At 32.0% G+C, this 15,882-nt stretch overlaps 1 protein-coding gene and 1 pseudogene across 1 annotated transcript in view; one reads left to right on the forward strand and one right to left on the reverse strand.

The window, feature by feature from the left end:
- FOXP2 (forkhead box P2) overlaps nt 1-15,882 on the reverse strand; it is a 336,947-nt gene that overhangs the window by 252,422 nt on the left and 68,643 nt on the right. The window lies entirely within an intron of this gene.
- LOC107507080 lies at nt 9,560-9,735 on the forward strand (annotated as a pseudogene).

Raw genomic sequence — 15,882 nt, forward strand, 5'->3', positions numbered from 1 at the left:
AAATGAATAAATCAAATACTTAACTGGTGAAGGTGGCAACAGTCTTCTTTTTTGACTATTGCTACATTCATCTATTGTCTACCTACTACACTCTAGCAGTACTGTTGAGAGGGATATTTCAGAGAGAGAGAGAACCACACTCATCTGAGGCCATAATATGAGAAGGATATCTTTTCCAAAGGTAGTGGTAATTTTTTTTCTTAACACATGCTGTCTACTATTCAAAAGTGAACTCTGCTAGTATACCTGCAGTGATCAATCTCATATGCACTCCCATAGTTTATATGGCTAAGGGGGGGGGGGGAGGGAAGAAAGAAATTTCATTACATAAAGCAAAAACACAAAATTTTATTGAACGTCTACTACATCCAGGTATATTATAAATATTTTACATGCATTATTTCTAACCCTTGCACCCAGCTTCAAAAATAGATAATAATATTCCCCTTATTACAGATTGAGGAAACTGGGACTCACATAGGTTAAGTTGCTCAAGGTCAAACAATATTTATCTAGTCTTCAAATCCAAGTCTTTTTTTACTCAAACGCCTGTGTTCTTTCTGTTATGCCACAATGTCTCCCTAATCAACTATTTTACAAACCATCTTCTATGTACAGAGTACTATGGTAGATGTGGTGTATAGGTAGGAGAGGAATTCATAGTAAAACATAACCTAGGCTCTGCCATGGAAATTTCTAAATAAGTAATATAAATAAGATATGGATCTTATCTAGCCTACCTAGACTACAAGTTAGAATATGATAAGTACATTAAAAGAGTACAAAGGCCATGTGGTATGAGTTCTGAACTCTGAAATATCATCCTGGGAGATCAAAGAAGCCTATATGGAGGGGATCCCAGGATTGGAAATGGTCTCTCAATGAATAAGCAAAATTTCTTAAAAGAAAATATATTTGAGAATGCTCCAAATAAAAAGACACCAAACTAAAAATATGATAAGCTATATCTTAAGACTGAGGATGGTTCAGATTAACAAGAACATAATCAGTCAGTGAGTAGTGGAGTATCTAAGGGTAAATTTAGATTTGAAATTGGAGGGACTAGAATGTCAAAAGGAAGAGCCTGAATGGTATTTCTTAGGCAATGAGAATATCAAAATTGTTATCAAAGCTGGAGAGTGATAAGATTAGAGGCATTTTAAGAAAGTTAACTTTGACCTGTGTATTAAACAAAACCAGAAAGAGCTGGAAACTGGAGAAGGGAAAATCAATTGGAAAGAAATCTTAATAATAACTCTAATGTGAGCAGTATTATCTTTATTTACAAAGTGAGAAACTGAGGCAGAGCAAGATTAAGTAACTTGCAAGGGTGGCACAACCAGTTAACAATTAGTATGGGGGGAAAAAAAGAGTTAAGTATTCAGGTAAAAAAAAAATTCATATGAAGATAAAAGGTTACAGAGTCTACAAAATATTCATTAAAATGTATCAAGTTTATTCTTTCCTGTAAGTAACTTTCTTTTTTTGTAAATTCTTTAAAAATATGAGATAAAACTATTTTTGTCTTATGGACAATGCAGGAAGATTATAATACAACAAAGAGATTTTTAAATATCTATAGCTAAGCTTAGTATTGCATACACTCCATCCCTGGATCTGACTTCAGTAAGAAATAATTTCACTGAGTGTGTGAAGAGAAGGTATTTAAATTGTAAAGTAATTATCTCAGGAGAAAAAAAAAAAAGGCAGTGAAAATCTGTAATTTATTAAACAAGTTTTAAACAATTAATTGCTATTAGATCCTTAAAAACAATATTTTTTAGAAGTCTGAAAAGTGTTGATTCCAACTTAAAAATGGTCAACATTTTCCAGTAAAAGATACCAAAACTGTTAAATCAATGGTCATTAAGTAAATAGGTAACTTTTCTCTAACCAAATAAATAGCTCGCTCTCACATTTAAAGGATTGCTTCATTAATGAGAAATGGTAGAACTCTTTAGAGTTACAGCAAAAGAAAAACCAAAGGTTATCAATAAAGCAATGAAGAAAAACTAACAAGTACTATAGCAGACCATGCAAAAATGAAGGTTTGCTTTCTTCTTGCTGCTTTAAATTTGTAATTAACAAGTGCTTTTCCTTCAATATGAGATCATCAATGTTATGAAAAGATAAGACACATTCATTATATTATTTAAGGAGGTCTGAAACATGAACACTGTTAGCTATTATGTGCAAGATATTAATTAGAATAATAATATATTTTACACTTTAAGATTTTCAGAAATAACAGTAGCAAACCATTCTTACATAAATGTTGACTTAAAATAATCAAGGGTAAAAAATGAGTCAAAATTTTATTTTAAATTTTTGCAGCCCAATCTTCTAATTAGGCTGTCATAGTATACTTGTGTTTTCGATGCTCTTTTTATGACAAAAATAAACATAAAAATAAGAATAATTTGATGCCAATGTGAATACCAATGTTCATAAATAAAACAAGTATGTAAATAAAGCATTTCGATCACCATTATGACTGTTTAATTTTACAAATAGAGCATTACTGAAAAAATTTATAAAGAATTCTTTTATGTTTTATAAAGAATAAAACAGAAAGAAAATAGTTTTATAATACTTGAAAATTAAAATATTTTATATCCTTTTAAACAAAATTTTAAAAACGTGTTAAACATGCAAATGTTATTTGTAAAATGCCATAAATACATGTCAAAAAATACAAACAAATATTCATTCTGAAATAAAATAGAGGACATATACTTTAGAAAAACACTTCTCATAAATGCAATTATTTGCATTAGCACTTTTCACTATCAAAAACATTTTTCTTGTCCATTTTTTGAAAACTATTTCTAGCAGTTTTAGGTGAAGAACCTAAGAGGATAAAGGCCACAGTGCAGACTTCTGTTAGCACCATATTTGACACCATTGCATATGTTGTGAAGCTAGCAGACACTTTCACACAGAAAAAAACACTGGTACATCAATATAGGAACTGCAGTCCTATTAATGATACTAAAACACCTTCTTGGTGGTCTGATACTTGACTGTTCTATCAGTCATTAGTAAAGCAAGTTAAATTGTAATTCAGACTATTTATCTTTTAGATATCACTAAACCTTTCATGATTTTTATTTACTATTTATAAATTTATTTTGCAGATTGTGAGAATTATTTCAAGAATGCAAATAGAAGTGTCTCACACATGTAGACAGTTTTCACACTTCACCTTTCTCTGATATACAAAATTTGCATACAATATAATCTGATTTATTTCCATTTCACTTGCTATTAGCTCTACCTTTTCTCTCTTATTATCTTTCCCTGTTCTTTCCCTCACTTCTCTCCTTGTCCTTCCTTCCTCCCTCTTTCTCTTGTTCTCTCTCTACAAGTTAACAGAACAAGCAGAAATAAAATTCTCAAAAAATAATGCTTAAAAGCTTCCAACTTTACTTGGCCAGAATTTAATGGCAATACCTGCCTAAAGTAACACAGGAAGAGATACTGCATAGAGAGAGTTAAAGACAGGGAGGGAAGAAAAAAGAAGGGAGGTAGGAGGGAAAGGGAATGAGGAAACAAGAGAGCAAGAAAGAAACTCAACATATGAGGAATGTATTTATGCTTTAAAAGAGACAATATGGCCTGTACTTTTTCTCCCTCTAGAAAGAAAAAAACACATTTGGAATATTGAAAAACACTTTCTCTTTTCCATTTAGTTTTGACTCAATTCTTTTTCAGGATAGAAACAGCATTATGTAAGTGAGAAAGTAATACATAATAAAAGAGCAGTTTCCTAATTTTTAACAACTACTTTTACAATGCATGGGGTTTTAATAAATCTTATATAATGGATATCTGAAAATAAAGCTAAAATGTGTACAAGAAGGATTCAAATCAGAATAATGAAATCACCACTTTTAATTAAGTCTATCATGCCACGCTATACAAACATTGCACAAAAGTATTAAACTAACCATGGTTATAAAATTAAAGCTTCACTTTCAGTTGAGTTAAAGTTAAAAGAAACTTTAATTATTTTTCAAGACTATAAACAAAATTCGTTTATTGTACAATAAACTAATATATATGCCAAAGCAAATCTACCAAAAACGTTTATTTCTGGCACAGAAAGCTTTGAGCTTATTTTAAGTGGAACAGGGAAAAATTAACCCTATATATAGGTACACTTGATTTTGAATTTGCTACAACTTTGACAACAATGCTTTAAAGTAGTCTGATTTTCACTTTTCCAATTATACTTATCATATATTGATTGCTGCATTATAAATCATACTTCTTTCTGTGAATACAAGGTCTCACTGGACTATCTAAATATCCAGTTATCTATTACCAAAATTGTCAGTTGTCTCTCATAGATAAGGTCTTATTTTTCCATTAAACATATTTTAGAAAAGCTGACTGTAAAACTTTTAAAAAAATCAAGGTTATCAAAGAAGGGCGGCTCACAAGACAAATTGTATAGGTATATTATTACAGAGAGAGAACAAGAGAACAAATACACTAAATACATTCTCCAAATATTAAAAAAAAAGTCTCATATCAGAAATTTTACTCTCATAAAATTTTTGTTAATACTAATTAAAAGAATACTGTGGGTCACAGATATCAGTAATAGCAACCCTATATAACCATGTATATCACTTACACTTTGATTAACTACAACTATTTTTATTTACCCTTTAAACACTACTACTTCTTACCAGTAGGCAGCACTGTTACATTTTTTTATCTGTTACCAATGTTAATGTCACATATGCCATGTGTAACTTATTACACATTATCTGACCTTTGCTTGCATTTAGCCTCATTATTTTCACTCCATGCTATTTATCTTGCAGATATTCTTCTCTTCCTAAAAGCAAAATTTGAACTAATAATAAAAAATTAGCAATGTCACATATAGTATACATAAACATCAAATAGAAAGTGTGTAATAAATGCTACTGTTTCTTCACTAGTTAATAATTTATTCTTTCTTATAATTTAAAAGAAACTGCAATTAAGTGTAGTGTGAAATTGATTTAACAAGTTTAGTATAAAATATTTTTCATTTCTGATGTTATATAGTCACTAAACTATTACTTTTATAGAAGGATTATATGGACTTTAATATTAAAGTATCTATTTTTTAATTTCCAATATATATCCTCTTAGAAAAATGAATTAAAGTATAATAAATTATTTAAAAATCTTTTACACAAAATTCGTTAGGGAAAATATCAATAACAATACCTGTAAACAATTTATATTCTACAACTTAATAAGAGGCCACCTATTCACTTGACAGAATCTATCCTACTTTAACCAAAATTATGATTTTCTGCTTCATCAAAAAGCATGTAAATGTAAAATAGGCCAACATCAAAACATATTAAGAAAAATTCCTTCATTCCTCCACTAACTAATCAGAGATACACAGAAAAGGACCTTTTAAGTTTAATGATACCTGCTCATTAAATGATGCTAAACACTAAAATACCATGAACAGCAGGGAATTTCAGTTTACATTAGAGAAAAAAAATAAAAGGGTAAAAATGACTGAAGTTGGTCAGCTCAAGCTGATAGGGCACTTCAAATGAATGACAGAAGAATAAAAGAGACACTCTAGGTTAAATTAGGTTCTCCTATTCCTTTTCTTGAAAGTGCTTAACTTCACAAATTTTATTTGAATTAGCTAAACTGCCAAAATCAAAGCAGATATAAAGTTAAACAGGCAACTACACTTCACATTAGTTTACCTATTATACAATGGGTAAAATCTTAATTTTAAAAAAGGTGATTTTGATTTTTAAATGTGTGTATTCCTTTTCTTCACTGAGGCAATTAATGTGCTTTATTTGTGAGAAAACACTGCTACAAAGATTAAAAATATGCAAAGCTTGAGATATGATTTCATACAATTTTATTCTTTCATATATAAGTGAAACAATTTCCTTCTAAATACCAATATCTGATAATACTTAATAAAGTATTATGTAACCAACTTGAATTTATTGCACAATATTTTTCACATACTTTTTTAAAAGTAGGACATTTTCCCTTAGTTAACTTTTGATTTAGAATTCTCACTTACTAAAAGCATATAATTTTTCTTTGCTTAAATCATACTTTCGAATTCTAATTTACATTTGCCAAACAGTAGCATTTCTCTAGGTAAACTAGACTAAACTTGACAAAATTGTAAAGTGGTAATCATTTGTTGTCAGCACCTCTCTCTCCATTCATTATTCCTTTTCCTCTGCTCAACTTAATTTCATCCTCATCTGCACTGTTTACTTTTTTATAAATGGTAACACCATTCGTAAAGTTACATACAATATTAGTGAATTTACACTACCCTTCGAGGCAAACGAATGCCCTTCAGGAAGGTAGAGAAAAGATGTTTCTTCTCAATACAAAGAATAAGTGGCTGATTAATAAATGATATTGGCTTGTAAGAAGTATTTTAGTCTCTAGGGAATGCCCGTAAAAACTTCAAATCATACATTTATGCTTTTTGCTAACTTTAGCATGTATAGCTGTTGTAATAGTCTGAATATCTGTACCCCCACCCCACCTCTGCCTCCCAAAATCCATATGTTGATGGCGTTGGGAGGTGAGGACTTGAGGAAGTGATTAGGTCATGAAGGTGGAACCCTCATGATGGGATTAGTAGCCTTATAAAAGAGATCCCAGAGAGATTCCCTCAACTTTTCAGCCATGTGTGGTTACAATGAGAAGGCCCTCACTAAGAAAGCTTGTCCTCATCAGACACTTAATCTGTCAGTGCCTTCATCTTGGGACTTCCTAACCTCTAAAAGGCTGAGAAATAAATTTCTGTTATTTATAAGCTACCCAGTTTATGGTATTTCTGTCATAACAGTTAAATAGACTAAGCTATAAATTGAGAGGAACTGGAGAGGGCTCTCTCCTAATAGGACTTTTTCATAAAAGGTAGATAATTCCAGTATTTTCTAGGAATTTATAACTGTGCTTCATTTAGCCTATTTAATTTAATCAATCATGAATTTAAAAATGTGAAAAACATATAGAGATAAGAGTAAATTATGGTCTCCTCATATCACCATCATAGCATTTCTCAACTCCTCCACAGAATGCAAGGTACCCAAGATAGTCTGCAATAAATATGTTCCATGGTAAAAAAAACAAAAACAAAAACAAAAACAAAAAAAACAATTTAAAAAAATTGAATCTCTTGTAGTTGCACAGATAGTTAACTTATAAAAGGCTGTGAGAATTGTAAAAAATAATGATTTCCCTTTTCATTAGTTAACTATTAAATCCCATATATGTGCATTAGTGCTTTGGGAAACTATTTTGCAAGTTTGAGTCTTAACAATTCCTTGCAAATGTACTACCCAATCTCATATCAACAAAGCTCTGATAAACTAAAAGCTCTGAGAAGCAAAAGGTGTTTTTTGTTTGTTTGTTGTAATTTAGTTGATAAAACTTGACCTAACTCGAACTCATATGGCAGCAAAGCACAAACTAAACTGACATTAATAGAATGTTTGTATGCATATATTTCACTAAAGATATGACATTATGTTTGATTATAAGATACTGCCCTGACTCTACAGCGGCCATTACATAATATATAGAATACCTATCATATTACTTTTCTTTAATCTAAAGAATTCTAAATTCTGAAATGTTATCTCTAAGGATTTAGGACAAGAGATTGTGGACCTGTATAAACCAAACAGGTCAAGAATATAAATGTAGTTGGTAAGGAATAGAGTCAGAAGAACGAACAAATCACTTGCATAACACATGTTGCAGGATTTCTGTAATGACAAAAGTCTAGAATACTCTTTAACAAATTAGATGGTCTGAGTGAGTTTATTTACACCAGCTCACATAGTGTCAAGTACATAACAGATCATCAATAAATATCTGTTTAATGAATTAGTTAATTGAGAAACTTTAATGCTGACTGTGTAAACTGTTTAAGATAGTGGATATTTATTTTTTTTACATAGTATCTCTAGAGGTGGAGACTCTAGAGCTTCTCTTGAAGGCATCTTGACAATAAAAATATCATTCCTTGTATCCAACTACTTCTGCTTTAATTTTGTCTTTCTCAATTTATAATCATAGAAAACATGTATTAGAACTGGAAAAATAAACACGATATTTCAATTTCTTCTCTTAGTTAAATGAGTCAAACCTATTTAGTCTTTCCTCTAGAAATAATATCTTAGGAATGGCATGCAACTCTTTCATTTTACTCTCTTCACTTTCTCTATATCCTTTTATTTTTGAGTTACAACCTAAGCTGTACACAGTATTTTTAGAAGTATGCTATAAATAACGTTCAACTCATTCTGATTTCATTTCAAATGCTAAAGTTTGCTATGCTTTGCCTTTAGCCACAGGCAAGAGATCAGCACAGAACAGAGAGAAGGGCAAGGGACAGCCCTGGCCTTTGGCTCCACCTCAAAAATACATCGCTGAACCGCAAGACAATTACAAGCCTGAGACTGTTTTCTCTACTATTAACGTGTGAATGGCAATACTTACCCAGCAGCATTGTTTGAAGGGCTTGCATTGGGTTGATATGTGAAAGGTGCCTGATAGGAAATAAGAAAAGAGATGTGACGGTAGAGGGGAAAAAGAAAAGATGGAGGGGACTGGGGACTGAAAAACATGATGTTTTATGACTCTAATCTCTATAATTCAATGGAATAAAACCTTGCTTTTAAAAAGCAAAAGTTTCAGCACAAACTTTCTAAAAAGATATGTATTAAAATATTAATGGTGGTTTTCTCTGGGTAATAATATTAATAATTCCTATTGTTTCCTTAATATTCTTCCACATTATTAGAATCTATGATGATAGGTGTGTATTACTTTTAGAAGTAATTAGAAGTTAAATACATTTTTATTTTTAGAAAAAAATGTTTAAAGTTTTAACTATATGTAAAATTAATTCATGATCTTCTCATTCCTCAAAAATTCGAGAGAAATGAGCTTTTAATATAAATAAAAAATTACTAGAAATGAGGGGAGCTTTACCAAATCTGTTCAAAATTTTGTTTCATAACACCTCGCTCCCTTTTCCCACCAAACAATTCCTTAACTATAAATGTTCATCTCATATTACTTATATTAACATGTTTTAAAGTAGTAATTAATAAAGCGATGGTATATCTGTTGTAAATTATTTAAAAATTACTAGTGAATTTGGACTTATTCTTCATTTTCATTGGTCTTTCGTATATTTTATTTTGAAAGTTGTTCAGAGTTTTTCCGTTTTCTATTTTGGTGTATTTTATTGATTTTAGAGGGTGTTTCTATAACTATTAAGGACATTTAAGTTTTGACATATTTCTTGCAAATATCTTCCCAGTTTATTTCATTTTTATATAATCTGACACCTTTTCTCTTTGTGGTCCCTTTCATTTCTTTTTTTATTTAAAAGCATTTTCTCAATCCAAGATTAAATTACTATTTGCATAATTTTGGTTAAGTATTAGATGACTACAATTTTGCATTTAATTAAATATATTAAGAATTTGAAACAGCCTATGGAACTCATTCCTTTTGCCAAATTGAAATCATGGCAAGTCCAGAAACTGATACCCAATTTCATTCACTGGTATCAAAAAATATTTTGACTCTTATACTCTCATAGGTAGAATCTATTGTGTAATGGACACATACAGAGGCACTGCTTTGCTGGTCATATACTTCAAGTTAAGGTCTAAATGATATCCAGCTATAAAAGCAACATAAAAAAATTCTAAACTGTACCTCATCTGTTAACTTCCTATGCTTGGAGGAGCTAATATCAACATATCATTTGATACTCAATTTGTACAATAAACTAGAACCTGGAAAAAAGAATTCGACAAATTTTTGAAGAGTATAACTTTTTAATGAAAAAAGCCAATTTACTCCAGACTTTAATTGAAAATCTATCCCTTTGTTCAGTTTAGAATGCTTTCCTTATTATACGTTAATTTCAAATAAAAGATTTATTATAATTCTTCCTCAAGTCTGTGTTAATGCAATCACTCTCTACCCAATTTCTCAAGAAAAAAGAAAAGAAAGGGAAAAGAAAATAAAGAAAAGAAAAAAAAACTAAGTGTTATCTTTGAGTTTTTGCTTCTTTTTCCTCTTCTGGAATGTCCTATCTCCCTTTTCCACTTACAATCTATTTCGATGATTCTTTGGCATCGTTTTAATCATATCCTTCAGAAATGACTTCTCCCTCCTTGTATACTGCTATATAATAGCACAAGTACTATACTTTTTGGGTTGACCCATTCAAACACTGGTAAGCATATTTTATGTGTGGGTACCTGGCCATTCTAATAGATTAAAAATATCCAGTAAAATGCAGTAAATGAATGGCTATTTTGCCTACCATTAATTCTAGTTCTCACAGAAAACCTGAGAAAATACTGTCATCATCACAAACTTACAGAAAAGCTGCAAGTCTGGTTCAGAGAAAATTTTCCTGAGCTATTGGAGAGTAAATTACCAACCTTATGCTCCATCACCTCTAAACACTTCAGTGTATATTTCTAACGACGAAAAATGTCTCCTACATAACCACGGGGCCTTCAAAATGGACAGTGATACATTTCTTAGCACCCTCTGATATTCACCCTCCTTTTAAGTTGAGTCACTTGTCCTAATAACGCCCTCTGTAGCAAAAGAACCCAGTTCAGAATCACTCATTGAATTGGTTTTCATATCTCTTTAGTCTGTTCCAGTCTTGAACAGTATGGTCTCCCTTTGATTTTCATGACCTTGACACATTTAAAGTTTAAAAGGCCAGTTGTTTTGTACATATCCCTTAATTTTGGTTTGTCCCTTATAGTGTGCATTTTGGTCACTTGATTAAAGTAGTATCTGCCCGCCTTTTCCACTGTAAAATTATTATTTTCTTTGTAATTAATAAACATTTTGTTGGGAGTTATTTTGAAACTATATCAATATCCCATTCCTCCGTTCTTCATCAAACTTTTAGTTTATATGTATGTGTATTCATATTTCCCTCTTTATTAAGCGGTTTAAAATTACTTACTTTATAATTAAATTATAATTACGTCGACTCTCTTTTATGACAAGTAGAAGCCTCGTCAAATTGGTTTCCAAGTCCTTGTGGCTTTTTCCAATCATTCTTTAAGTTTTTCCTTATTTTTTGGCACAAAGCTCACTTTCTAATTTCTTTGCCCCAGTTATACAATGAGGCATTTCTCCAAGGATCTCAGATTTCTTTTAGAAGAAACTGGTATTTAGAAAAGAAGATCTGGTTCCTAGGTGTACTATTTGCTTTTAGGGTATTGATGTTTCCAGGACTTCCCAGTGAACATAGTTAGAGAATATGTTATATATTTACATCCACAATGATTTCTATATCTTTATCCATAACTATATCTATATCCATAGAGAAGAATAAATTCACATGTAATTCCAACAACATAGGGTTTATCCAAATTATCTCCCCTTTCCATATTTGTACCTTGGACAATGAGAAACCTAGCTCCCATATCCTTAAGACATTTACTTATTTTAAACATCCCCTGAGTACAACTCATTTCTCATCTTCACCTCCACTGTTCTGCTTGGAGGCCCTCTTCTCCAGACTCGGACTCCAACAATCATGCCAGGCTATTCTTCCACATGGGTGTCCCCTTCATGCTGCTGAGTTCTGACACCTGTATCTTTCTGTAGATATGCCCTTACCATTCTTCTATGGCTTTGACTCCCTACACCAGGCAACTCACCCCATCTGGACACCATCTTCAGCCCATTCAGCCTCCAACCCTCCATGCCAGTCTACTCTTCCATGTAGAAGCCTTTCTTTCTGCAGTCAGGTCCTAACTCTTTGAGCAGACACCTTCTTTTCTTTGAGAGACACCTTCTCTCCTTTGCAGACACCTCTTCACCCTGCTTGGGCTCTGACAACCTGCACTGAGTCACTGGAGCTCCATCCCACTCCTAGTACATATATCTTTTAATGCCCTACCAAATGGCTTTAGGACTAAATTATTTAAGAAGGGAAAGGAATAATGAAGGGAGGAAATAAAAGGTGGAAAGGGAAGAGAAAGAATTACTGTTATTAGGTAGAAAGTTTTTTAAACACACGTAGCTAAAAAATATTCTAACTGCTTTTGGCTTAGAGAGCATGAGAAATTGTATCAGCGACAACTTCTCCAGAATTGTTGAATTGAATGTCGCTTTGACATTGCGTATATTTTGTTATATTCTAACTACCACAACTACAATGACTATACTAAGCTCTTTAGGATCCTCACCAGAATCTATTCTCTATTCCCTTTCCTAGTCATTTGGTTTAGATTGGACTGACTCCACACCAAGTTCCCCAAATAGAGAGTGATTTTCTTAAGTCAATCAGCTTATCTCATCCTCCAGGCTGTTGTAATTAGTTCAAAAATTGACCAGAAACTAGGCCTTAGCCAATCAACACATAACATTCACCTGGCTACAGTAACTAGCTCAAGGGTAGGCATTTGACTAAGCTGGTCCAGAGTGACTTCTGGGAATGCTAGAATACAAATTCTATCTTCTTTTCTGCAACTACTGTAAGAAGAAAGCCTGAAGCTTTGTGGTGCCAGAGGTTGAAAGAAGTCCAGAAAAATTAGAGCCAAAGGAAGGAATTTTATTGTTTTCATTCTATCGGAATATTGTTGCTGTCAAGAAGCAATTCTGATTGTTTTAGTTATCTTCCCAGTAGATCTGACAAGTGCTCATGGATTCTGCTTCACAGAGTCATCCATCGCTTATTCCAAAGGATATTTCTGCTCTGGCCACTTAAAACTAGTTGTTCCATCCATGCACCAGGATCTATTCACTTCTTAAAAGCAAGTTGAGAATATAAAGTTGCTCTTGACAATACTTTTAACCCTTCCTCATTTACTCTCAGTTGTATTTGCATCACCCTGGTTCCTAGGTTTCTGGTCTCACAAGTTCATGTTAATTGTGACTTCTAGACTATTTTATCAGCACTCCTCCAATCTCCCACTTTGGTTTACTAGATTTTGGCTTCTCATGTGGCTCTAAACACTATTTTTTGATTCCTGCGTTGGCCCAAATTCTCTTCTCCACTACACCTATTGACAAATTATCTGCTTCCGTTTCTACCTGGCAGAATCTCACAATCTGTGCATCCTCTACTGTTTCTGAACATTGTGAGATTCAGGCACAATGAACCAATGATGGGATTCTCATTCTGTGTCAGGCAATATAGTGAAGATTTTGACACCATATTTTTCCTTGACATAAATAAGTTACAAATAGTATATTCATAATTCATGCAATTAAAATATTCATTTTATTTTAAAATTGCCACATACATGAGTTTTCTTGGCATGCTTTTATTCTAAAGACCTAGTGTTCTTTTTATAGTACACAGTTGAACTCAAACTAATATTAATAAGGATGATTTTATTTTGATTCCTTACATTCCAAATCTATCAGGTTTATGTGGATATTGAGGACTAAATATTTTCTCAGTTTACAACAAAGTCAGTCAATAATTCTTAAAACATCTAATTTTTATGGTTAATGTCTTAACTTCTAAAATGAGGTACATTTTCAACAGAGTAAATTAAATTAGTATTTATGGACAGTTCTATTACTATTGTCAGCCATAGAAACATTAATCAATCCCTTAGAATAACCCAGGCGCTGTGTCAGGTTCTGCAGACCCCAGGGTGAACAATGTTACATGATGCTCCTTGCTCTTGTGGAGCTTACCTAAATTATGAAAGACAGATATTGACTAAGACATCACTCAAAAAATATGCAATCACAATATTCAACATTTTCATTTGAATCTTTCTGTCGTATTCATATAAGCATACTCTCATGAGTAAAATACACAGAAAAAATATCTGAACCAGGACCCTTAATCCAAATACTCACACAGGCTAAGTAGATGTTTAACCTAGTGAAGAAGCAAGGTAGGGATTTAGCAATATGGCAGATGCATATGCAGTCTAAAGGGACACGTTGCCACATGGAATGCAGGCTTAGTGTTGCCAGAGCTTCATATATTCCTAAAGAAGCCAGGTTCTAAAATGCTGAAAACCAATTTGAAAAATATGGGGCTAAACAAAAATGTATGAGGATTTGGGCTGCAAGCCACCTGTTGGCAATATACAACAAAGGGTGAAGCCTAGGTTTATGATGATATAATTTAATATTGCCAATTCGAATCTTATGTAATTTCTCATAAGCGAATTCAGGTAATGCTCCTGAACACCACCTCTCTGGAATGCATGCGTAACCTACCCAGCAGGTGGTATTTGATAGTGACATTCAGGAGTGCTAATCTTCATAAATTTTGTTACATTTCACCTTCATATCATAACACTTATTGATTTCTGTCTCTTCCCGTTGTAACTATGTTGTTCAAATTAACTATACTACATGCTTTCTTCTACTTTTAAATTCTTGAATTTTCTTTATATACCTTGTACTTATGTTGTTTTGTAACACTTATGCCACAAAATCCTTTAATTGTCACTAACCCTTCTTTGAACTTCTTATGCTTTTCCTTACCATAAATAAATAAGTTATTCATGGTTTAAATCTTGTTTGATATTCTATGATCTGTTTGAAATTTCTTCAAGCTAAAATCATCTTTGTGCTGCCATACAGTGTTTGAACACAATTGGGGATTGATCAGTAATTTGTTCACATGCCCTTTCTATGAAAGTAGCTTCTTGTGAAAAATCTTCTCTTTGCATATAAGTACTCTTTTGGAGAAGAAAAAGAGAGATTCTTAACACTTTAATTTTTACAAAAGGCTATCAACCTTAAAGGCTGCCTATTTAATCTCTAAGGAATAGTATCCATATTGAGTCTTTAACTCAGCATAACTTTTCTTTAGGTTCTTGTTATCTTCACATATTTGGGGCTCAACAGTCATCTAGAACTTTGTTCAGAAAAGAAATCCATTCATTCTTCTACCAAGACTAAGGTAGACCTGTCTGGGTCTATTACAAAACAAGTTTTACCTTTGCACTTTGGAAAGGTACCTCTATTCTATCAAGATGTACTAAAATAAATAGCTTTCAGTTAGCACTGTCATGTTCACTATAATTATGATGCAGTGGAAAGTGTCTATTACATCACTCAGAAAAAGCTGGTCATAGACAAAAAGAGCATAGTAAATTTGGCTTAAGACAAATTTGCAGCCCACATTTAACAATTATTGTAGCACTCTATTCTTATTTTGTATCGATCTTCACTTTCTACACGCATATATAAGATTTAAAGGTTCTAATAATTTTTTATTTTACAGTTCTATTTTACCGATGTATTCTTATAAGCTGTGTGACAAAATCTGGCTTTAAAGATTACAAGCAAATTAACATAATCACTAACAATTTCCATCTAATTTTCTTTGATGAATCTAATACTTTATAACATTTTCATGCTTTCTTACTACCTTTTCTCTATGCTATAAATTCTCTAAATCTCAACATTGGTTTGTTAAGAAGTTTCGAAAGGAAAAAAAATAACAAGCTATTGCCTATGGATGAAATTCAAGAAATGTCACAATGATCTCCTTTCTCTCTAACAGTACATTTTTACCAAATTTGGGGAGTTCACATATTATAAATTTTGGAATGTGACTATCAGAACTCCTGCTGGTAACAGTAACTCCAAATTTAAAACCAAAAAGAATCAAGAAAGATAAAATGGGAAAACTCCAAAGTAGTGGCAAGGAAACAACAAGATCATTCAATTTTAACTCCCCAGAAGTTTCACATTTCAATAACTCTACTTTCTAAGAAGGGCTATGATTTTAAAACGCAAAACTCTTAAGAAGAAAAACAATAAAAAGAGATGACTTCCTTGTCAATTAAATAGTAAATTGTCAGATGGCAAAATCTTGTA

This window comes from Rousettus aegyptiacus, unplaced genomic scaffold (genome assembly GCF_014176215.1).
Source record: "Rousettus aegyptiacus isolate mRouAeg1 unplaced genomic scaffold, mRouAeg1.p scaffold_m13_p_13, whole genome shotgun sequence".
Classification (NCBI taxonomy): Eukaryota; Metazoa; Chordata; class Mammalia; order Chiroptera; family Pteropodidae; genus Rousettus; species Rousettus aegyptiacus.